Below are 25,877 nucleotides of genomic sequence, written 5' to 3' on the forward strand. Positions count from 1 at the left end.
TTGATGTATGCAGCTGAGTGTACCATACCATAGCAATGCTTTATCTATCCCTAAGAGCTGTCCCAAGATCCTCCCCTCCTAAAATTTGCTTTTCTCCTTGTTGATAGTTTGCATGATGACTATTAAATTAAGGCCAACTACTTTTATTCCTTTGGGACACTTTCTACTTTCAAAATGTCAATGTAAAAAAACCCAAAACTATAGATAATTTTCATGTTCTTATCAACAAACTTTCTATACAAAAAGGATAATTAAAAATCAATTTCTACTGATAATCTGAAAGACATTATTTCTTTCAAAAAGGAGTTATGAATCTGAACAGGCAACCTACTATGTGATTCCAACTATATGATACTCTGGAAAAGGCAAAAATAAGGAGATAGTAAAAGATTAGTGGTTATCGTAGTTTTGGGAGGAGAAAGGAAAGAACAGGTGAAACATAGGGAATTTTTGGAGGAGTGAAACTATTCTGTATAACACTATAATAATGGATATATGCTATTAAACATTTATCACAACTCCTTGCACATATAAGACAAAGAATGAACTCTAATGTAAACTGTGTACTTTGGTTAATTAAAAACAAAGTTAAGATATTTGTGCTCCCCAAGCACTTTTTGAGAAAATAAATAGGGAAATCATATACTAGAAGAAAATATTCATAATAAGCATATCTGGCAAAGGTCTTTGATCTAGAATACATGAAGAACTTTCACAACCTAATAGTAGGACAAACAAGGTGATTTAAAAATGGACAAAAGATTCAAAGAGACAATTCACATTTTCCACACTTTTGCCCAAAGGAGATATCCAAAATGGCCAATAGGCATATGAAAAAGTTTTCATATCATTCATCCAGGAAAAGCAAATTCAAACCATAATGAAATATCATTACACACCTACTAGAATGGCTAAAATAAAATACTGACAACATCAAATACTGGAGTAACTCAAATTCTCATATATTACTAGTGGGAGTGTAAAACAGAACAAACATTTCAGAAAACTTAGTTCTCCAAAAGTTGAATGCACATATACTCTATGAGCTGGCAATTCTACTCCAAGATATTTATTCAAGAGAAACAAAAACATAGTTACACCAAAAAGGAAAATAAAATTGTTCATAGAATCTTCTTTTCATAACAATTCCAACCTATAAGCATCCCAGATGTCCATCAATAGAAGAATGGATTATTAAACTGTGTATTTTCTTATAATGGAATCTTACTTTGCAATAAAAAGGGATCAGCTACTGGTACTTGAAATAATATGAGTCATTCTCAGAAAATATTATGCTAAATAAAAAAGCAAGATGCAAAAGATGACAAACTACAGGATTCAATTTATATGAAACTTTGGAATATAGTGACAAATAACAGGATTAGTTGTTGTTTCTGAGAGGGGCATTGCCTGGGTAGGGACACAGGTAACTTTCTGGGTTTGAAGGAAATGCTCTGTGTCTTGATAGGGGCATAGTCTGCAAAAGTATATGCATTTATCAAAACTGACTGGACAGCACACCTAAGATATAAACATTTCACTTGTGTACATTATACTTCAACAAATAAAATTATGAAGCCATTATACATGGGGATAGTTATAGTGGTGTCGTTAGGAGATGCTTTACAAATTATGAGTGTGTTAATAACTCTTTGATGTATCCTTTTCATTGACTTCTCAGTGAGGGAGTGGTAATTGCCTCCAGGACCTGTGAATTAGACCAGAATATAAAGACTAGTGAGGCTCAGCCTGTGCCAACAAGACATCAGCAGTTAACTTAACATGGTTTTCAATTTCATTTCCTGCCTTGATTCAATGCTGCATGCTGTAATTTCATAGACTTTAACAAACATCAGCATAATAAGTAGATAGACCATCAAGGCACAAGCCTGGAAATATAAATGGTGGTCATAAAAAATAAATTAAAAGTAAATTAATGCCTAAATGAAGTTTCCAAGTACCAGGCTTCTGAGGAATTCATGGATATAGTTACATCATGAGAATACTTGGAAGATAATGTATCTGTGGCCTTGGTCAAGGGAGAAAACCAAACAAGAGAAGTATTATTAATTTATTCTTCAGATATAAGAACTGCCCTGTAAAGAGAGACCAAGTCTGTTTTACACCGTGTAACCAACTGAAAAATAAAATCAATTATACTAAATACAAATGAGATTTTTTTTGTATTTAATAGCATCAAATAAAAGGGTGGAAATGAAAGTATTATATTGATGAAATAATGAGTGAATAGAATTTATTGAAACTGTGCCTTTGCTCAGGTATTAACACAATAAGTAAAACAAACCATTTATTCTTAAACTAGGAACAATCCAATGATGATCAGTATGAGGAAACTATTATACCTCTATGAATTAACCTTATTAAATATGAATTTGTGACTGGCTATGTTTTTCTACAAATTTGACCTTATAATATCAGTGTCCCAAACTAAAAGTACTACACTATTTATATGGACAGAATTCAAACAAAAACTATTATAAATATTATAATGATAGAAGCTAATGTTATTGAATATTGAATAAAATTTTATTGAATACTTCCAAACTTGCTTGATTCTGAGAGCCATCAACTTAACATCTTTCAAAAAAATGAAAAAAGAATGTACACTATTAGGTACATCAGTTGTAAGAACACATTCCAGTTTCAGAATGTGAAAATGTCTTAGAATCCAGGAACTATAGTCCTAGTTGTGCACTGAATGATTTCCAAAGTAATCACAATGAGTTCTTGCCATAATCCTATGAAGGAAAGATTGTCTTTCCTATTTTATAACTATCCTATAAGAATAATTGATTTGCCCAAGATCACATAGCTTGTAAGTACAGGGCCTAGACTGGCGTCCAGATCCACAGTCTCCAAAGGCTCTGCATTATGGAAACTAGAATCATTAATTATCTAGTTGTCATGTTATTGCTGGTTTCTGGTATATAAGAAGGAAAGATCTTATTTTGCTTGGTGTCTTCAATTATTTCTGAAGTTCCTCCATGACTTAGTGTCAATTTTTCCAAATCTGTCTGACTTGGAACAAGATTAAAGTTAAAGACAAAATGCATGAATAAATATTAATAGTAGACCATGAAAAAGCCAGCAGACTCTTACAGAATATTTCAGGTCTTCACAGGCCAATTTGAACAGTGCAAAAAATCTTCCTGCTCTGCAGAGACCACAGTTGAATAACAATGCTCCTATTCACAATCTAGTTCCACTTCAATGAGGGGCAGAAGGAGCTTTTACCCAAATTATTTTAGAAGCCTTGGACCTTCAAAAGCACTTATGGATAACCTAGCCCCTAATTATACTGAAGAAGAATCCCAGTGAGAGAACTGATACTCACCCATGGTCACATTGGTTCAGTTCAGTTCAGTTCAGTCGCTCAGTCGTGTCTGACTCTGCAACCCCATGAATTGCACCACGCCAGGCCTCCCTGTCCATCACCAACTCCCAGAGTTCAATCAAACTCATGTCCATCGAGTCAGTGATGCCATCCAGCCATCTCATCCTCTGTTGTCCCCTTCTCCTCCTGCCCCCAATCCCTCCCAGCATCAGAGTCTTTTCCAATGAGTCAACTCTTCACATGAGGTGGCCAAAGTACTGGAGTTTCAGCTTTAGCATCATTCCTTCCAAAGAAATCCCAGGGCTGATCTCCTTCAGAATGGACTGGTTGGATCTCCTTGCAGTCCAAGGGACTCTCAAGAGTCTTCTCCAACACCACAGTCCAAAAGCATCAATTCTTCGGTGTTCAGTTTTCTTCACAGTCCAACTTTCACATCCATACATGACCACAAGAAAAACCATAGCCTTAACTAGACGGACCTTTGTTGGCAAAGTAATGTCTCTGCTTTTGAATATGCTCTCTAGGTTGGTCATAACTTTTCTTCCAAGGAGTAAATGTCTTTTAATTTCATGACTGCAATCACCATCTGCAGTGATTTTGGAGCCCCCCAAAATAAAGTCTGACACTGTTTCCACTGTTTCCCCATCTATTTCCCATGAAGTGATGGGACCAGATGCCATGATCTTCGTTTTCTGAATGTTGAGCTTTAAGCCAACTTTTTCACTCTCCTCTTTCACTTTCATCAAGAAGCTTTTTAGTTCCTCTTCACTTTCTGCCATAAGGGTGGTGTCATCTGCATATCTGAGGTGATTGATATTTCTCCCGGCAATCTTGATTCCAGCTTGTGTTTCTTCCAGTCCCGAGTTTCTCATGATGTACTCTGCATAGAAGTTAAATAAGCAGGGTGACAATATACAGCCTTGACGTACTCCTTTTCCTATTTGGAACCAGTCTGTTGTTCCATGTCCAGTTCTAACTGTTGCTTGCTGACCTGCATATAGGTTTCTCAAGAGGCAGGTCAGGTGGTCTGGTATTCCCATCTCTTTCAGAATTTTCCACAGTTTATTGTGATCCACACAGTCAAAGGCTTTGGCATAGTCAATAAAACAGAAATAGATGTTTTTCTGGAACTCTCTTGCTTTTACAGTGATCCAGCGGATGTTGGCAATTTGATCTCTGGTTCCTCTGCCTTTTCTAAAACCAGCTTGAACATCTGGATGTTCATGGTTCACGTATTGCTGAACCTGGCTTGGAGAATTTTGAGCATTATTTTAGTAGCGTGTGAGGTGAGTGCAATTGTGCAGTAGTTTAAGCATTCTTTGGCATTGCCTTTCTTTGGGATTGGAACGAAAACTGATCTTTTCCAGTCCTGTGGCCACTGCTGAGTTTTCCAAATTTGCTGGCATATTGAGTGCAGCACTTTTACAGTATCATCTTTTAGGATTTGAAATAGCTTAACTGGAATTCCATTACCTCCACTATCTCTGTTTGTAGTGATACATTGGTTAACCACTGTTAACTCTAGCATCACTATTCACACTTTCTTATCAGGAATCATAATTACTACTAGTCGTTGAGTATTTACCATGCACCAAGCCCTGTACTAACAATTTTAAATTTCCTTCCTAATTGGCAATAATCTCTGTTCCTGTATTTCTCTATATGATTACAAATTGCATCATTTCCAACAGGAGACCTGCTCTAACATCTTTATTTGAAGAATGTTGCTATGATGAAGCATCTGAAAGGATCTCCAAAGAAGAGTCTAGTGTGTTACAGCCTAATGCAGAGGTCAGCGAGTTATGGCCCCCAGGCCCAATTCTGCCTATTACTTGTTGCTGTGAATGAAGTTTTACTGGGACACAGCCATACCCATTGGTTTACATATAATCCACAGCTAAGTTAAGTGGTTGTAACAGATACTATATGCCCCAAAAAGATGAAAATTCTATCTTACCCCTTTTAGACCCTTGACCAAATGGATCAACAGTCACTTGAAGGATTTCACAATAAAGTGTGAGCAGAACTATGTGTCTTCTTTGCTACCTCAAATATCCTCATTCAGTACCAGCAGGTACTGAATGGCTAATATACACAAAACCTGAACTTCTAGGGAAATAAAGCAGTATAGGATTTGTTCCCTATCCTCAAGCTAATACTCAATGGTGGATCCCTGGCCTAGAGGGATACAGAATTTCTTATATCCCTCACCCTCTATATTATTTTCCCCAAGAAAAGCAACCATCTAGTTTCAGTAGTTAGAACTCATGACCTTCAAATGGCACAATGCAGCATACATAGAGTGACTACACATAACTTTTTTGAATCCAAAGATGAAAATCCTTGTTTTCTTTTTCCACTTGGAGTGGGATGGAGAGGACAAAGTGAGTCAAATGCTTGAAATGAGCAAAAGTTTCCCTAACTATGAAACAGAGTAGAATAGTTATCCTACAATGGCCATGTGGATAAAGATATGGCATAAATGATGTCAATCCCTAAAAAACATTACCATGACCATGATTCATAGCTGTAAATTTAAAAAGTATACAAAAATTCCTTTACCCGGTAGTCAAATCTGTCAAGTTTATGACTCACTCATCATCCTTTTCATCATCTATAACTAAATCAAATATGTGCTGCAGTCCATGCGGTTGCAAAGAGTTGGACACGAAAGAGCTACTGAAAAACAATACTGTTTGGGGTACCTCAGGTCTTAATTTATCATCTCCCTTTCTCAAGAAGGCCTTAAGGGAGAAGGTGACATTTTGATAGATTATACACTTCAATCTTTCACAAGCAGTGTGGGATCCTACTGCCTTGTGTTAGAGGTAAAGATGGTTTCCTCTCTACAAGTAAGACGTTAAGTCTTATTTATTAACATTTTAGATTACTTAATGGCCTTATATATGATGTAGTTTGTAATGATATTACCACCAAAAATTTATAGTTCCATCACATAAAACTAGAGAAAGAAAAACCCTATCAAGAGAGAATAAAAAAATATACCACTATTAAGGTAAACTTACTTTAATCTTTTAAAAATGTAAAGCATGTTATAGACAAATAGATATGATTCACTGTAACAGTTTCCCAGTCTGGCCACATTCGCATGTTACAAGATTAATTCTATAGTTTTTTAGTCACTGAGTCATGTCCAACTCTTCTGTGACCCCATGGACTATAGCACCACCAGACTCCCCTGTCCATGGGGTTTCCCAGGCAAGAATACTGGAGAGGATTGCCATTTCCTTCTCCAGGGGATGTTCCCACCCAGGGATTGAACCTGAATCTCCTGCTTGGCAGGCCAATTCTTTACCACTGAGCTACCCCAGTAGCCATTAATTCTGGCAAGGGAGGATAATTTTGACATCTAAAGGAGTGACTTGATTTTTGAAATCCAAAAAGGCAATGTGCCTTATTTCTTAAATGAACATGTTTAAATACTTGGAAAGCATAAACTTTCCTAAAGATAGCTTTGCTTATCACCTACACTTAAAATTAAAGCAGGTTTATGTAACACATTTCAGTGCAGATTATATAATTTATATAAATCATGTTAATATATAAATATATAATATTCATTAGAATATCACTACAGTTTAATTAATTTTTCACTATTAACAGGGCATTATTATCTACATTTTTGTAGGCATGATCAGTTGCCTACATGATATTTCTTCCCTTTCTTCAATTTTTCCCTTCCTACTGCATTCCTAATTTTGTCTGGATATCCATCCTCTTTAGTAGTGTTACTTGCTTCAAGGGAGAATGGATGCTGATTGGTCAAGTTATTCATGCAATTGATTTACATCAGCATGTGAGGCAGGCCAGTGAACCAAGAGCAAAAGTCATCTAGGGACTTTCTGGGAAATGGTCTTCCTTATCAGAAAATTTCATAAGGATGAGATAATTATTATTAGACATTTTCAGTGTCTACGTGGAACAGCCAAAACTGTGGCAGTCATACTGAGGCCAGAGGCAAGAAACTAGCTGACGACAAAGTAGACAAGGCCAAGGAAGTAGAGCCGGAGAAGAAGGGGTTGTTCATGACATCATGAGCCACATGACTAATGAACTCTGGAATTAAACTACCTTGAAAATTCTTGTTATAAGAAATGCTATGTCTTCCTTAGCATATAAGCCAATTTAAATTGAGATTTTCTGTCTTGTAGCCTAAAGCAGCCTGACTGATATGTACCTGATAGTCAAACTTCTATTTAACTCTTTTAGGAGTTGCCCCCGAAACAGTAACATCAACGCAAATGGAAAAAGAAGATGCTATGCTCCTTGTAGTATGTTATCACCAACCATATACTGAGGATCTATTAATTTCCATTTTCTTGACATCTTAGGAGCACTTCTTGTTTTCTGAGTGCCACACTCTTAAAGCTGATTGTCCAAGGAGAAGATATTCTTCCACTGTGACAAGATCTCCTGTCTCTTAATTAAATAAAAGGCATTTAAGGAAAGATTAGCAAGTCTTTTAACAAGTGTTCTAACTTGATTAAAAGAAAAAAAAAAAAACAAAAAAAACTAGAGAATGTTGACAATTATTTACCAGATAATGAAGGAAAGGTCAGAGAAGTTCACTATTTTGTTAAATCTCAAACTTCTCTGACCTTTCCTTCATTATCTGATAAATAATTGTCAACATTCTCTAGTTTTTTTTTCTTAAATCAAGTTAGAACACTTGTTAAAAGACTTGCTAATCTTTCCTTAAAAGCCTTTTATTTAATTAAGAGACAGGAGATACTGCACAATTGCACTCATCTCACACGCTAGTAAAGTAATGCTCAAAATTCTCCAGGCCAGGCTTCAACAGTGCGTGAACCATGAACTTCCTGATGTTCAAGCTGGTTTTAGAAAAGGCAGAGGAACCAGAGATCAAATTGCCAACATCCGCTGGATCATGGAAAAAGCAAGAGAGTTCCAGCTAAACATCTATTTCTGCTTTATTGACTATGCCAAAGCCTTTGACTGTGTGGATCACAATAAACTGTGGAAAATTCTGAAAGAGATGGGAATACCAGACCACCTGACCTGCCTCTTGAGAAATTTATATGCAGGTCAGGAAGCAACAGTTAGAACTGGACATGGAACAACAGACTGGTTCCAAATAGGAAAAGGAGTACGTCAAGGCTGTATATTGTCACCCTGCTTATTTAACTTATATGCAGAGTACATCATGAGAAACTCGGGACTGGAAGAAACACAAGCTGGAATCAAGATTGCCAGGAGAAATATCAATCACCTCAGATATGCAGATGACACCACCCTTATGGCAGAAAGTGAAGAGGAACTAAAAAGCCTCTTGATGAAAGTGAAAGTGGAGAAGGAAAAAGTTGGCTTAAAGCTCAACATTCAGAAAACGAAGATCATGGCATCTGGTCCCATCACTTTATGGGAAATAGATGGGGAAACAGTGGAAACAGTGTCAGACTTTATTTTTCTGGGCTCCAAAATCACTGCAGATGGTGACTGCAGCCATGAAATTAAAAGACTTACTCCTTGGAAGGAAAGTTATGACCAACCTAGATAGCATATTCAAAAGCAGAGACATTACTTTGCCAACAAAGGTCCATCTAGTCAAGGCTATAGTTTTTCCTGTGGTCATGTATGGATGTGAGAGTTGGACTGTGAAGAAGGCTGAGCACCGAGGAATTGATGCTTTTGAACTGTGGTGTTGGAGAAGACTCTTGAGAGTCCCTTGGACTGTAAGGAGATCCAACCAGTCCATTCTGAAGGAGATCAGCCCTGGGATTTCTTTGGAAGGAATGATGCTAAAGCTGAAACTCCAGTACTTTGGCCACCTCATGTGAAGAGTTGACTCATTGGAAAAGACTCTGATGCTGGGAGGGATTGGGGACAGGAGGAGAAGGGGATGACAGAGGATGAGATGGCTGGATGGCATCACTGACTCGATGGACGTGAGTCTGAGTGAACTCCGGGAGTTGGTGATGGACAGGGAGGCCTGGTGTGCAGCGATTTACGGGGTCACAAAGAGTCGGACACTACTGAGCGACTGATCTTATCTGATCTGATTTCTCATTATTAGAACAACGATAACCTGGCAATGTGAAAGTTTCTTACTTGAACTAGTACATATTTTTCTTAAACTTTAAAAATAAGCATACATGTGTACATATTATACACACATACAACCTCCAAATTAAAAAATTGTGAATGCTTAGTGTATATTATGCACTTATTATGCATGTATTCTCTCTTGAAAGTGATAAAAAGTGAAAGTGTTAGTTGCTCAGTCATGTCTGACTCTGTAACCCCATGGATTGAAATCCTCCAGGCTCCTCTGTCCATGGAATTCTCCAGGCAAGAATACTGGAGTGGGTAGCCATTCCCTTCTCTAGGGGATCTTCCTGACCCAGGGATCGAACCTGCATCTCCTGCATTGCAGACAGATTCTTCACCATCTGAGCTGCTATATAGCAACATTAAACAGACATGTAGATATATGTATGTAAATACATGTAGAAAGGTCTAGAAGCATATACATACTCACTTCTTTGATTGTTTAAGCAGTGGAAGCAGATTGAGGAAAATAGAGATAGATAATCTACAGTGATTTGACTGTATACTTCATACAAAAAGCAGACATTTGTTTTGCATATATGCAAAATGCTTACAAGCATAAAAACCTTAAAAATCTTCATACTTTTTGACTTAATAGTTTCTTCTTTATTACGAACTCCTATGAAAATAATCTTAAATGTGGAAAAGAGTTATGTACAAAGATATTTTCTACAGAATTATTCATAGTAAAATATGCAAAACACCTTTATAATTATAGCAGATTCTTATTATGCAATATTTAGCTATTAAAATGGTAGTTATGAATTATTTGAAATGCAGATATATGGAAAAAAACGAAAATTCAGGATTCAACTGTATATGTATAGCATTATCTTTACCATGTAAGAAGGCTAAAAGTTTTGAAAATATATGCCAAAATTGTATTAATATTTATCTCTAGGTTCATAGGGCTTAATTTTTCCCTTCCTTTTTATAATTTTCTGCATTTTCTAGAATGGGTATAATTTTAAATTTTAAAAAGGTATTATAAGAAGTAAAAGAACTTGTATTTTAATTAAACACTAAGAAGCTTAAACTAAGTAAAAACACATATGTTAAAATCTGGTTATTCAAAATGAATGTACAAGCATTTTAAAATATAGATAAAACACATTTCAAAAACATTATATATGAAACCTCATTATATATGAGACTTTACTTTGGGAGGCTCCAAAATCACTGCAGATGGTGATTGCAGCCATGAAATTAAAAGACGCTTGCTCCTTGAAAGAAAAGCTATGACGAACCTAGACAGCATATTAAAATGCAGAGACAATACTTTGCTGACAAAAGTCCATCTAGTCAAAGCTATAGTAGTCATGTATGTGACTAGTAGTCATAGATGTGAGGTTGGACTATTAAAGAGAGCTGAGCACTGAAGAACTGAACTTTTGAACTGTGGTGTTGGAGAAGACTCTTGGGAGTCCTTTGGACTACAAGGAGATCAAACCAGTCAATCCTAAAGGAAATCAGTCCTGAATATTCACTGGAAGAACTGATGTTAAAGCTGAAACTTCAATACTTTGGCCACCTGATGGGAAGAACTGACTCATTTGAAAAGACCCTGTTGCTGCGAAAGATTGAAGGCAGGAGGAGAAGGGGAGAATAAAGATGAGATGGTTGGATGGCATCACTGACTCGATGGACATGAGTTTGAGCAAGCTCTGGAAATTGGTGACAGACAGGGAAGCCTAGCATGCTGCAGTCCATGGGGTTGCAAAGAGTCGGGCATGGCTGAGTGACTGACCTGAACTGATATATGAAACCACGATGACAACCTCAAATATTTTTAAATGCTGAAATACATGTTTCCTGGATATAATACAATAAAATTAGAAATTAATAACAAAGGATGACAAAAATAATAATCACTTGAAAATTAAAACCAACTTTCAAAATAAGTCTTTCTTTTTGTAAATTTATTTTTGCTGTGCTGGGTCTTTGTTGCTGTGTGTGGGCTTTCTCTAGTTGCAGCAAGCCAGGGAAACTCTCTACTTGCAGTGCACAAGCTTCTCATTATAGTGGCTTCTCTTGTTGTAGAGCACGGGCTCTAGGAGCGTGGGCTTCACTAGCTGAGGCTCTCGGGCTTAGCTGCTTCACAGCATGTTGGATCTTCCCACAGGGATTGAACCTGTGTCCTCTATACTGGCAGGTGGATTCTCAAGCACTAGACCACCAGTTCAGTTCAGTTCAGTCGCTCAGTCGTGTCCGACTCTTTGCGACCCCACAAATCGCAGCATGCCAGGCCTCTCTGTCCATCACCAACTCCCAGAGTTCACTCAGACTCATTCATGTCCATTGAGTCAGTGATGCCATCCAGCCATCTCATCCTCTGGCGTCCCCTTCTCCTCCTGCCCCCAATCCCTCCCAGCATCAGAGTCTTTTCAATGAGTCAACTCTTTGCATGAGGTGGCCAAATTCAAAGAAATCCCAGGGCTGACCTCCTTCTGAATGGACTGGTTGGATCTCCTTGCAGTCCAAGGGACTCTCAAGAGTCCTCTCCAACACCACAGTTCAAAAGCATCAATTCCTCGGCACTCAGCTTTCTTCACAGTCCAACTTTCACATTCATACATGACCACTGGAAAACCATAGCCTTGCCTAGATGGACCTTTGTTGGCAAAGTAATGTCTCTGCTTTTCAATATGCTGTCTAGGTTAGTCATAACCTTCCTTCCAAGGAGTAAGCATCTTTTAATTTCATGGCTGCAGTCACCATCTGCAGTGATTTTGGAGCCCCCCAAAATAAAGTCTGACACTGTTTCCACTGTTTCCCCATCTATTTCCCATGAAGTGATGGGACCACCAGGGAAGCCCCCAAATAAGTCTAAAAGTGAAAATCACTGTCATGTCCGACTCCTTGCGACCCAATGGACTATACAGTCCATGGAATTCTTCAGGCCAGAATACTGAAGTGGGTAGCCTTTCCCTTCTCCAGGGGATCTTCCCAACCCAGGGATCGAACCCAGGTCTCCTGCATTGCAGGTGGATTCTTTACCAGCTGAGCTACCAGGGAAGTCTTAAAGAGGTAACCTAAATAAAAATTACAAGCTCTTTAGAAAAAATTTAAAATAAGAACACTACATGTTAAGACTTGTGGGCTACAGTCCAAGTGGTATTCAGTGGAAAATGTATAGCTTTTTATGCATCCATTAGAAAGTGAGGAAGAATGAAAATAAATCAACTAGATTTAGTGTAAGGAGGTAGCTAAAGAGCATAACAAACAAATAAAAGAGTAGCTGCAAAGGCAGAAGTAAATAATTTTTTTTAAAACCTTGAATTTACAAAGTTAGAATTATTCTATAAAATAAAAGTGCATTTGATGCCAAAATTTGACAAATCTAATTAAGGAAAATTTAAAGACAAATAAACCCCTTTGTTAATAAGATAAGGGTCATAATTTCAGATATAGCAATGTTTTAAAGAATTATATCATAAAAATAAAGACTTGTATCATCATATATAAAACTTTTAAAAACATATTTTAAAATGGTGACCAAAAAATATTTTTCAGGAAAAGAAAATTATCCAAATTGGCCACAAAAAATGTAAAAATATTTGAGTAGACTAATAATCATAGAAGAAACTAAAGATGTACTCTGGTAGCTTCCTTTTAAAACAAATTCACCAGACTCACATGGTTTTAAAAGAGATTTCTTCATAACAGATAATTTTCCTTCTTTGAGAAATTTGTTCTGGAGCTTAGAAAAATACGGAAAACTTTCTAAATCAGTTTATGGAACTAGCGTATCCATGAAACCAACTTATTTATAATAGCACATATATAAAAATATGTCTATGAAATGTTTTCCATTTTTACTTATGAATATATACTTTTAAAAAAGCTAAATAAGGTATTAGCAACTTAAATTGAGAAGTGCATTAAAAACAAAGACATTACCATCATGTCAAGTTTATACTAAGATACACCATCACAAGTATGATTCAATCTAGGAAATGTAAATGTAATTAAATATAAAAATGTAAATGCAAAAATGTAAATATTTGCTCTACCATAATTATAGAAACCTACAAGCATAAATATTTTATTTAGTAGTCAAATGGTACAATTGTTTTCTTTAAAGCAAATGAACTGTAAGTATGCTTATTATCATCAGTGCATTTTATACTGGACTAGAGTCAGTAACCAATGTAATAAAATATTTATTTGTAAAAGAAAAGTCAACCTTATAACTATTTCCATATATTCTGATCATTTCCTTAGATGTGTTTATGATCAATTCTATCATCAATGATCAATTGATCTGAATCTCCTTTGTAGATTCAGAGAAAAATGTCTCCATTTCCCAATAATATCTATAAACTTATCTGTAGAAGTACTCATATTTTTCATTTTCTCTTGAGTTCTGATAGAAGGTGTGCCTCTCCTACTATCAAACATCACCCCTTCACTCAAGGAATGATCACTGCTTCAGTCTGGGTCTCTTCCCTTTTCTTCTCTCAAGGACTCTGCTCATGCATTTTTTTCCTTCTAGCCCTCCTGAATCTTTGACTTCTTTCTTCCTTCTGGATTATTTACTCATTTTGGCACATAAAGAAGCTCTGATGTTCAGTCTTTTGAACAAGCAAATCATTCTTTGTCCCTCTAATGCCCTTTCTGCTACAACTACATTTATTCACTTCTGCAGGAAAATTTTTTTAAAGAGTTAACTGTCTACTCCAGATGCCTCTACTCTTTATCTTCCATTATCATTTGAATCATTCCAACCTGGATTTCACCCCAACATGGCTTTCACCTAAGTTGTTTTTAAGGTCATCAGTTATGTTCCTTCTGTCCCAACTTCTTAGCAGTGCTTGATGGAATTCTTGGAGCTCTCATCTCAAAACGCCATCCACTTTTGACATCACTCTTTCCTGCAGTTCCTACTTCCTCATTTTCTCGGGTTCCTTTGTTATCTCTTCCTCCTACAGTTTTCTGTGGTTTGCTATCTCTTCCTCCCTTCAGTCAGTTCAGTTCAGTTACATTGCTCAGTCATGTCCGACTCTTTGTGACCCCGTGAATCGCAGCACACCATGCCTCTCTGTCCATCACCAACTCCCAGAGTTCACTCAGACTCACATCCATCGAGTCAGTGATGCCATTCAGCCATCTCATCTTCTGTCGTCCCCTTCTCCTCCTGCCCCCAATCCTTCCCAGCATCAGAGTCTTTTCCAATGAGTCAACTCTTCACATGAGGTGGCCAAAGTACTGGAGTTTCAGGTTTAGCATCATTCCTTCCAAAGAAATCCCAGGGCTGATCTCCTTCAGAATGGACTGGTTGGATCTCCTTGCAGTCCAAGGGACTCTCAAGAGTCTTCTCCAACACCACAGTTCAAAAGCATCAATTCCTTGGCGCTCAGCCTTCTTCACAGTCCAACTCTCACATCCATACATGACCACTGGAAAAACCATAACCTTGAACAGACGAATCTTTGTTGGCAAAGTAATGTCTCTGCTTTTGAATATGCTCTCTAGGTTGGTCATAACTTTCCTTCCAAGGAGTAAGTCTTTTAATTTCATGGCTGCAGTCACCATCTGCAGTGATTTTGGAGCCCAGAAAAATAAAGTCTGACACTGTTTCCATTGTTTCCCCATCTATTTCCCATGTAGTGATGGGACCAGATGCCATGATCTTCATTTTCTGAACGTTGAGCTTTAAGCCAACTTTTTCACTCTCCACTTTCACTTTCATCAAGAGGCTTTTGAGTTCCTCTTCACTCTCTGCCATAAGGGTGGTGTCATTTGCATATCTGAGATTATTGATATGTCTCCCAGCAATCTTGATTCCAGCTTGTGTTTCTTCCAGTCCCGAGTTTCTCATGATGTACTCTGCATATAAGTTAAATAAGCAGGGTGATAATATACAGCCTTGACGTACTCCTTTTTCTGTTTGGAACCAGTCTGTTGTTCCGTGTCCAGTTCTAACTGTTGCTTACTGACCAGCATACAAATTTCTCAAGAGGCAGATCAGGTGGTCTGGTATTCCTATCTCTTTAAGAATTTTCCACAGTTTATTGTGATCCACACAGTCAAAGGCTTTGGCATAGTCAATAAAGCAGAAATAGAAGTTCTTCTGGAACTCTCTTGCTTTTTCCATGATCCAGTGGATGTTGGCAATTTGATCTCTGGTTCCTCTGCCTTTTCTAAAACCAGCTTGAACATCAGGAAGTTCATGGTTCACACACTGTTGAAGCCTGGCTTGGAGAATTTTGAGCATTACTTTACTAGCGTGTGAGATGAGTGCAATTGTGCGGTAGTTTGAGCATTCTTTGGCATTGCCTTTCTTTGGGATTGGAATGAAAACTGACCTTTTCCAGTCCTGTGGCCACTGCTGAGTTTTCCAAATTTGCTGGCATATTGAGTGCAGCACTTTCACAGTATCATCTTTCAGGATTTGAAATAGCTCAACCGGAATTCTATCACCTCCACTAGCTTTGTTCGTAGTGATGCTTTCTAAGGCCCACTTGACTTCACATTCCAGGATGTGTGGCTCTAGGTCAGTGATCACACCATCGTGATTATCTGGGTCGTGAAGATCTTTTTTGTACAGTTCTTCTGTGTATTCTTGCCACCTCTTCTTAATATCTTCTGCTTCTGTTAGGTCCATACCATTTCTGTCCTTTATTGAGCCCATCTTTGCATGAAATGTTCCCTTGGTATCTCTAATTTTCTTGAAGAGATCTCTAGTCTTTCCCATTGTGTTGTTTTCCTCTACTGACTGAGAGCTTGGTACTGTGTTCTCCTTCTCTCTTTTCCCTACATTATCTTATCTTGTCCTATGTCTTTCAATTCTATCTGTTGCTGCTGCTGCTGCTAAGTCACTTCAGTCATGTCCAACTCTGTGCAACCCCACAGACGGCAGCCCACCAGGCTCCCCGTCCCAATTCTATCTGTATGTTTTCAAATTCTAAGTTTATGTCTCTAGGACTGACTGTTCCCCTGATCTCCAGATTCATCCATGCAATCTATTTGATATATTCATTTGAATGTCAGCTACGTTTCAAAGTAAACATTTCCCAAACAGAATCCTTGATCCTCTCTATCCCTTGACAAAACATTACTCCCCAGCGTTTATTATCTCAGAAAACAGCACCACAATCTATCCAGTTACTCAAGCCTAATAATCCTCTCCATTAAATGTATCGGTGAGTCTGATTCATTCTACTTCATAATGTATCTTGAAAATAACCATTTCTTTCTATTCACTGGTGGCAATCTAGTCAAGCCACTAATCTTCTCAATTCCTACAATGCACCCTCCTCCTCCTCTTACTCCTGTTCACGGGAAGCTTTTCTTCTACATAGTCTGAGCAACTGTTTTAAAACAAAAATCACTATCTGACCTTTCAGTACAGCCCAACAGTACTTACATTTGGACTCTCTGGTCCAGCCTAAAAACTCTCATACTATCTTGGTTCCTGCCTATCTACTACCACCTTGTCCACTCCCACTCCAGCCTCTTGGATTCACTTGCTGTTCCTTAGACGCCAAGCTCCTTAAAGCTACAGGGCTTTTGCATTTGCTGTTTACTCTGCCTGGAGCGCTCTTGACATGACTGAGTCTCTGGTCTCCAGCACCACGTAGGGGAAGCTCCTTGGTGATACTTGGAGAGTCCTACTCTCTCTATGTTACATCATTCCCTTTTGTTTCTGTCATAGCACTATAGTTCATATGGAGTGGGTTGCCATTTCCTTCTCCAACGCATGAAAGTAAAAAGTGAAAGTAAAGTCGCTCAGTCGTGTCCGACTCTTAGCGACCCCATGGACTGCAGCCTACCAGGCTCCCCTGTCCATGGATTTTCCAGGCAAGAGTACTGGAGTGGGGTGCCACTGCCTTCTCTGATATATATATATTACATATTTATAAATATTATATATTTGTTTCCTTGTTTGTGACTCATCATCCTCCACTAGAATGCAGTCTCTCTGGGCTCAGGCCAGCCATTTCTCCAACATCCCACATATAGTAAGTAATCAATAAATATTTTTTAATAAAACTTAATATGCTAACTGGTCAATTATTAGAACAAATAAATGAGTTCAAAAAGATTACTATAGCAATAGGTAAACTTTAGTAGTCCTTTTCTCAAGTAATAGCAATTAGAAAACATAATCAGTTTTTTTTCAAACTCTCATCCACAGTGGCAACAAAACCTTATTAAATGCATATCAATAAACCTAATAAAAATACACAAGAATCTACTTGAAGAAAACTATAAAATCTAACTGAAGTATATAAAAGAAAATGTGATTAGGTAGACTAACATATTTTATTCTTGGGCAGTACTAAAGAAACCAACTTCTCAAAATAAATTTACAAATTCAACTCAGTCTCAATAATGGTCTTAAAAGGGTTTAAAAAAACTTTAAGTCATTTCTGAAATTTATCTGAAGCAGAAAATAAACTAGAATGTCTAAGAAAACTCTTTTCAAGGAAAGAATATTAAGGGGGAAGGTTCACCTTTCCTGGCATTTTTAAAAACTTGAATTCACTTAAAAATTAAAAGTGTTGAAATAGTGTAGAACTAGCATAAGAATAGACAAAACCAATAAAACAGAAACCATGTATGTAAGAAAATTCATATTAAAATAAATGTAATATTTCAAATCATGGGTAAGGAAATTTTGTTTAATAAATGGTGCTGAGAAAATTAGCTATTGATTTTTTAAGTAAAATAAAATTAAATCTCAACTAAGCATTATATACAAATACAAATTCTTTATGAATTCAAGAACTAAGCATAAAATTTAAAACTAGAGAAACATTAGAAAAATGTACAGTAATCAAAATTTAGGAGTCGAGTATAAAACCCCAGAAACTATTGAATGGCCTAATAATTTAAATTATCCTAATAAAAGATAACAAGATGGTGGAGTAGAAGGACATATGCTCATATTCTCCTGTGAGAACCCCAAAATTGCAACTAGTTGCTTAACAACAATTGACAGGAGGATGTTGGAACCCACCAAAAAATAAAAAAATAAAATAAAAGATAAGTCATAAGAAAAATTTAAAAAGAAGTGAAAGACCCAAAGAAATTATTTGCAACATATACAATATACAAAGTATTAATATACAGAATACATAAGGAATATCTATAAATCAACAAAAGACAACATAGTAGACAAATGGATAGAGATTAGGAAGAGACAAGTCTCAGGAAAAAAATACGTTAGGCCAATAAAAATAGTAACAGATGCTGAATCTCACAAAAAACTATAGAAATGCGAATTTAACATATTTATTTTTTTCACCCATCATCATTCTGGCAAGAGGCTGAAAAAATGAGCTCATACAGCAACAAAACAATACAATTCAAAAACCGACAGAGGAACTAAATAGACATTTTTCCAAAGAAAACAAACAGATGGCCATCAGGTGCATGAAAAGGTGCTTAGCATTATTAATCAGCAGGGAAATGCAAATCAAAACCACAATGAGATATCACCTCACAACTGTTAGACTATCACAAAAGGACAAGAGATAACAAACGTTGATGAGGATGTGGAAAAAAGGCAATCCTTGTGCACTGCTGGCAAAAATATAAATTTGTAAAACCATTATGGAAAAAGTGTGACGCTTCCTCAAAAATTTAAAACTAGAACTATCATATGATTAGTAATCCCATACGATCCAGTAATCCCACTTCTGGTAGTTCTAGTCGTAACTTTTTACCACCATACTTTTTTCCACATCAATGCACCATTTCACATCCACACCAAAAGAGAAGTGACAGTTCTTCTCGGTCTCATCTGGGTGATGGGGGTCGGGCTACATAATCTCCATTTATTCATATGTAGAATGGGAAGAATAATCTCTTAAATTTATTTTGAAAATAAAATAAAGTAAAATAAGTATGAGCTTACTGCCTTGCACAGAGCATGTTCTCAATAAAGGAACAAATTACTGCTGCTGATAATAATCATGGTGATGGAGTAGAAACAATGATATCAAAAATTCACATTTCTTAGGCCAAAGACTCTGCTAAGTTCTTTCCATGCATCATCTCAGCCTATCCTTGGAATCATCTGGAGTGGCATGTACTATAGTATATATTATAACATCCTGAATTTATAGATGAGCAGACTGAGGGTCAATGAGGTTGAGTAACTACTTGAGATCATCATTAGCAGATATCACACTCCAGGAGTGAAGCCGAAATTTGACTGACTCCCAGGCTCCCACTCATAAACCTTTATTTGATTCTTTTTGTATCAGGAGTCAGGAAGATTGCCTTACCTGATGACTGGATGCAAACTACCCAGACACGTTCAAAATACTGTTTCTTGAAGTGTGCTTGGTGAACTGCTTGCACAATTTACCTTTAGAACTAGAACCTGAGAATGGAGCCCTGAATCATCGTTCTCTTTTCTTTTTTAAAACATATTTCTCAGGTGACCCTAATGGACTTTGCCTTTTGAGAACCACAGATTCATCAACCAGATTATATGGCAGGAATAGGAAACACGCCTTGGCCAAATCTCAGCTCACATGTTTTATCTATCAGAATTGCTAACTATCCATTTTCAGGTGTTCTTTTTTTTTTTTTTCCTTTTCTACTGCCAAGCATTAGTCATAACTTTATATCATCCTTACCACCTACAAGGACATATTCCTATGATGACTTGGGGTTACTCTTGCTCCTGACCTTTATGTTCCACTGGAAATTTCATCAAGCTGAATTCAGTTTTTCCTTAGTCTAGATCATTAAAGTAGTCACAGAGAGCCAGGTCCTCTGGATGAGTTATATAATCCCATAGGCACATCAATTCTGAGGAGTATGCAAACTGGCTTTAGGCCAAGGAAAGGGCTTATGTCTCCATCTCCACCTCTCTGACTCCCTCTCTCTCCCTCTCTCCTTTATCTCCTCATCATCCTCCTTTTCTCAGGGAAAAGATGGAGAGTAAATTTCTTACCTGCTTCCCTTCTCTAGCCATATCCGTTCGATTCCTGGCATTTCATAGTTCCAACACCACTATACATGCTTTCCTAAAAATGTTCTCAACATGCTAGCCCAAGGAAATCAGGACTGAAGCCAATCTCACAGCCAGTACACATGAAGCTCATGCATCCTCTGGGGAAAACTTGTCAGGTGTATTCTTTTGCTTGCTTTCCTCTAGTTGCAGCAATTCGGGATGATATGTATATTTGGATGCTCCATTGAAACAGATCATCTATAATTTATGACAGCATCCCTCTCCTGTAGCTGCACTTGCATATGAGGGTATTAACAGAAAGATAATTTTGGCAGCTGCCATTATCCTTGGAGAATTCGAGTTAGCAGAAACTAGACCTCTCTTTGGAGAAGGCAATGGCACCCCATTCCAGTACTCTTGCCTGGAAAATCCCATGGACGGAGGAGCCTGGTAGGCTGCAGTCCATGGGGTCGCTAAGAGTCGGACATGACTGAGCGACTTCACTTTCACTTTTCACTTTCATGCTTTGGGAAGGAAATGGCAACCCACTCCAGTGTTCTTGCCTGGAGAATCCTAGGGATTCTTCCAGGGGGAGCCTGGTGGGCTGCCATCTATGGGGTCTCACAGAGTCGGACACAACTGAAGTAACTTAGCAGCAGCAGCAGACCTCTCTTTAACGCAGCCAGCTTCAATAAAAAGGGAAACATAGGACAAAGACTATGAAGCTGAAACTCCAATACTTTGGCCACCTGATGCAAAGAACTGACTCATTGGAAAAGACCCTGATGATGGGAAAGATTGAAGGCGGGAGAAGAAGGGGACGACAGAGGATGAGATGGACGGATGGCATCACTGACTCGATGGATTTGAGTTTGAGTAAGCTCTGGGAGTTGGTGATGGACAGGGAAGACTGGCGTGCTGCAGTCCATGGGGTCGCAAAGAGTCGGACACAACTGAGCAACTGAACTGAACTGAACTGAGGACAAATCCTGCTCAGTGCCATTCAGTCCTTGTCACACTCTGGTCCTAGCTTGTACTTGAGGGTTATTGATTTAACTTACATTCTTCCTTTTCAGACATGCAGGTTCAGCAGGCAATGTGAGTTTTTCCCCCTTTCCCTTCCAAAGTTTCCTGTTTGTGGGCTCTCCACAGATGTTTTCTGTTTGCAGCAGCAAGGCACCAATAACTTATTTCTAACAAAAAAGCAAACAGCTTGCCTCATGGCAAAGCAGCTCTGATGGAAACTCCCCAGCTAGTCAAGAAGGGAATGTGGTTATTGTAAACATTTATTCATCAGGCAGTAGGCCTCTTTAATCCCCTACCCTGCCAAAGCCCCATGCTGGCCTCTGACCAACCAGCCAGGACTTCAAAAGGAGCATGCTGGGGGAATCATGGGGGCTCTGGAGGGTGCAGCCCTGTTCTCTTGGCTGGACAGGATGCCTGTCACTGCGGTGTGGAGAAGCTTGGGTTCATGCTTAAAGGGTTTGGAGTGAGCCCCTGGACCAAAAACTGGGCTGAAGTTCAATTCAAGGGCAGATAGAAAGGGGGCACTCCTCCATGGGACAGGTGGCCTGAGGATAGGATTGCCAGATTTACCAAATAAACAGAACACCCCTTTAAATTTGAATTACAAATTACTGATTTTTTTTTTTTTTTTTTAGTGTAAGTATGTCCCATGCAACATTCGAGACATGCTGAAAAGTTACTTGTGCTTTATCAGAAATTCCTTTGATGGGGTGTCCTGCATTTTATCTGATTCATTCTCCTGGGGGAGTCTTCTCTTTGATGGGGGACTTCTCCAGCTTATTGCTTTTAGGGATCAAAATTTCTCCTCGCAGCCTGACCTGTTGGGATATGTTGTTGGAAACTCTAAAAATTAAATATTCCTTCCCTCTCTCCTTTCTCCCCAGGGTATCCAGGTGCACAGATCCAGTGAAGGCTTTCATTTCACTTTCTGGCAGTGAATCCTCAGCATGGAGCCAGATTCTCCCAGTGGGCAAGTTCTACTGTGGGAAAGGGAGAGGTAACTCTGAAGTTGTAACTCCTTCAAGCAGCCAGGATTCCCTTGAGGAAGAGAGATCCTCAAGACAGGAACTCTGCTTCATCCAAGGGCCTCATTTCAGCAATGTGGATATCTATATGGATAAACTCACGATTCAGCTCACCACTGATCAACTGTGAATTGCTGTTCCATGTACAAATCAGATCAGAACCAATGGGCAAACCTGCCATTGTTGTTGCTGTATTGCCAGAAATAACAGCCATGTGCCTGATTGTGTCCTAACAAGCTGGCCTGAGGATGGGGTGAAAACACTCTGTTCTCCAGGCTCAGACCTCTCATTTGTAGGATGATTTTAAGTTGTGTTGCATAAAGTCCTTGGTGAGGGCTAAGCAACCTGGCTCCTGAGCCTTTCCAGCCCATGCCAACTAGAATCGCTCCATTCTTAATGGTTTAATACTTAAGGTTTTATCTCAGACTGTGTTTGAAAGAAAGGTCCTACAAGGAAAAAGCAAGTTTGAAAATGACTGATCTGGGATATACTCTAATTTCCCTAGCAATACCTCTGCTGGAAAAGTGTCCACATTTTATCAGTGCCTCTCCAAAACTCTTCATGTGGCACTCCAGGCCTTGCAAGCACTGGCACCAAGCCTCTCCCCTCGGGGTCCCCGATACCCACCCCCATGTGCCTCCTTCCATTTATAACAGATCATTCCCTAAATAGCCCACATTCCTTCTCTCCTCTACTTATCAATTTTGAAAAACTATTCTCATCTTTCCAAGCTCGATTCAAAATGTTCCTCCATGGAGAAGTCCCCAGCTTCCCCCTCCTTCTCCAAGAAGTGGAAATATTGTTTGTTTGAATCTATGCTGTGAACACACTCTTCATTGATTATTTGTCAATGCAACTCCCACATTCTACTTCAGGAGAGCAGAAAATGGTCTGTGTCCTTCCCTAAAGCCAGTGGAGGACACTGCACACAGCAATGCATAACGAACCTTCTTCTTGTCTGGGTTATTAGTTTTCTCCATCTTCTGAGCCAAACTCCTTGTCACCTTCAGGACCTGGATGGAAAATGGCTTCCTCCAGGAACCCTTCCCTGACTCTGTGTCCTCACCAAACACATTATAAGCACTTTCATTATATTATTACATTTCACTTAAAATCACTTATTTCGATGCACAACTTCCTCCCACAAAGTGAGTTTCCTGAGGGCAAAACTGTCCTATTCATCTTTATGGCAGAGCTTAATGTCTCATAGTGAATTAGTCCTTAAATAATGCTTATTGAATAAATGAATGAGTAATTGAAAAAAGAGCAATTGAATAAAGTTCAATCCACCACCATTTCTCATATGCTAACAGTACAGTTAGTGAAGCTATATTGTATAGGAGATTAAGAACATAGGCTCTGGACTCTGCTTGAGTTTGATTCCCAACTTCTCCACTTACTAGATGTGTAATTTACTAGAAGTGAATTAACCATTATGTGTCTTACTTTTCTCCTGTGTAAAAGGAGGATAATTATTCCATTCTCATAGGATGGTTATGAGGCTCAAATTAGATCATCAGAATCAAGTACTTCTGATACCTAGCAAGTGCTAAATAAATGTCTACTATCATGATGATGATGATTACTGTAGTTATCTAATTAACACAGGAAAAGTTACTGTTCTTCACCAAGCAAAAAAAAATAATATTTTTATTATTATTCCTCAATTATTACTCCTCAATAATCTGTATGATATCTTAGCAACATGAATCCATTTCCAGCATTTCTACAATATAGACAATTATCATAGTGTGGCCTATTATTCAGTGTGTTAAGAAAGAAGCCCAGCTCCATCCTGGAACAAAAACAACCACCTTTACACAAAGGCTATGCCAATCCCCAAACCAGGATCAAGTTGAAAATATCTTTCCTCCCTGATTCCATCACATCCTTGTCCCTGTGGACATGCACTGATTGCCTGCAAGAAGGGGCCTGCAGATGGAGCTGTTTCATGCCCTGAGTTGCCTCAGTTATGCAGTAGGTACTTCATGTCTGTTCAGCAGGGTTCTTAGGGTCAGCACCTCACATGACTCACAAAGCGGCAGAGTTGTGAAGGTTCTGTCTTAGTAACAAGACATGGAATCAGTGACAGCTGAGGCAGCTGAATTTCAGGACCCCATCTTTCCCCACTGGGTTATCTTTCCTTTTTATAGCAATCCTTGACTGATTGCTGAAATGCCTTCACTCTGCTGATTTTTAAACAGTGGGCCAAACAGCGGGCCCTCTGTACGGATTCTGCATCCATGGAGTCAACCAAAGGAAGATTGAAAATATTTGGGAAAAAAAATCACAGAGTTGCAAAAAGCAAAGCAAAACTTGAATGTGCACAGGCCAGCAACTATTCATATAGCATTTGCAATATATTAGGTACTATAAGTAATCTAGAGCTGATTTAAGGTATATAAGAGGGTGTGTATAGATGATATGCAAATACTATATCATTTTATATAAGGGACTTCAGCATCCATGGATGTCTGGCACCTAAGGGGTCCTGGAATCAATCCCCCACTGATACCAAGGGACGATTGTTATTACCTGAACCTCAATAGTTCTTAGATCCTTTAAGCATAGGTTCTTTTCCTTGATAGCTTGGTTCCTGGCCAGTATCTATGTCTTTGAGGCATGGAAATGAGCTTGCAAAAGGAAATACATTAGTTATGGCTGCCATTTCCTCTCCAAGGCACATTCATGGGATTGTGAGTACGTGGTTTGGACTGGGGTAGACAGAAGCAAGCAAAGACAACTACAACCTACCAAGGAAGTTCTCACAATCCTAGAACATGTATAGATTTCACCAAGACCCAGCTAATCCATGGCCCTTTAATCACCCATAGCCAACAGCTGCCTATTGTGATTATAGCAGGGCCAGATCAGATCTCCCTCCAGGTTCCAGCATGGGACTGGTAGAGACCTGGAGCATAGGGTGGCCATTTGTGTGGGAAGGAAATATGTGGAATCTAAGTTTCACATGAGTTTCATCAGGGAAAAATATTTGGCATACACTAGGGAAAAGGGATCAAGTTCCTCTTATTCTTTATAATCACTGATTATTCTACCTCAGGACTCAGGATAGGAAAGGGATTTAAGGCAGAAGAGGAACTTGATTAGTTTTGCTTGGCATTTCATTGCCACATGACATAGCCCTTGTAAAGAGCACTAGGCTGGGATCCAGCCTCTGGTTCTGATGTAGCCTCTAAAGCTCACTTGCTGGGCCTTTAGAGCTCACATTAGCACTTCCATCCACAAAGTGAAGGTGAGCTAAAGAACTCCTGGGAGCACCTTAAAAATTCAAATTCTTGGGAATGAGTGCCTATACCTGCATCTCTAATAAGCCTTCCAGATGGTCAGAATGTAGGTGACCCCCAGATCACCCCTATGACCTTCAAGATACTTCCAACTGTAAAGTCCCATGACTCTGGGACTTTGCATGTCACCAGAACAGTAAAATGCTACTTCAAAGTTTGGT

The 25,877-nt window shown here is 38.5% G+C and overlaps 2 long non-coding RNA genes across 2 annotated transcripts in view; one reads left to right on the forward strand and one right to left on the reverse strand.

Annotated features, from left to right (window-relative positions):
- Positions 1 to 1,053: 1,053 nt before the first annotated feature.
- Positions 1,054 to 25,877, reverse strand: part of LOC147369584 (uncharacterized) — a 41,977-nt gene continuing 17,153 nt past the window's right edge. Inside the window, exon 3 of the long non-coding RNA XR_015167612.1 lies at positions 1,054 to 1,708. This is a non-coding gene — a long non-coding RNA (uncharacterized LOC147369584). The remainder of the gene's footprint in view (positions 1,709 to 25,877) is intronic.
- On the forward strand, positions 19,920 to 22,913 carry LOC147369585 (uncharacterized). The gene is made up of 2 exons (XR_015167613.1): positions 19,920 to 21,236; positions 22,271 to 22,913. It is a non-coding gene; the product is annotated as an uncharacterized LOC147369585 (long non-coding RNA).

The sequence above is a fragment of the Bos grunniens genome, chromosome 7 (assembly GCF_055505025.1).
Source record: "Bos grunniens cultivar Pamir isolate PY7600 chromosome 7, Bosgru_T2T1.0, whole genome shotgun sequence".
NCBI lineage: Eukaryota > Metazoa > Chordata > Mammalia > Artiodactyla > Bovidae > Bos > Bos grunniens.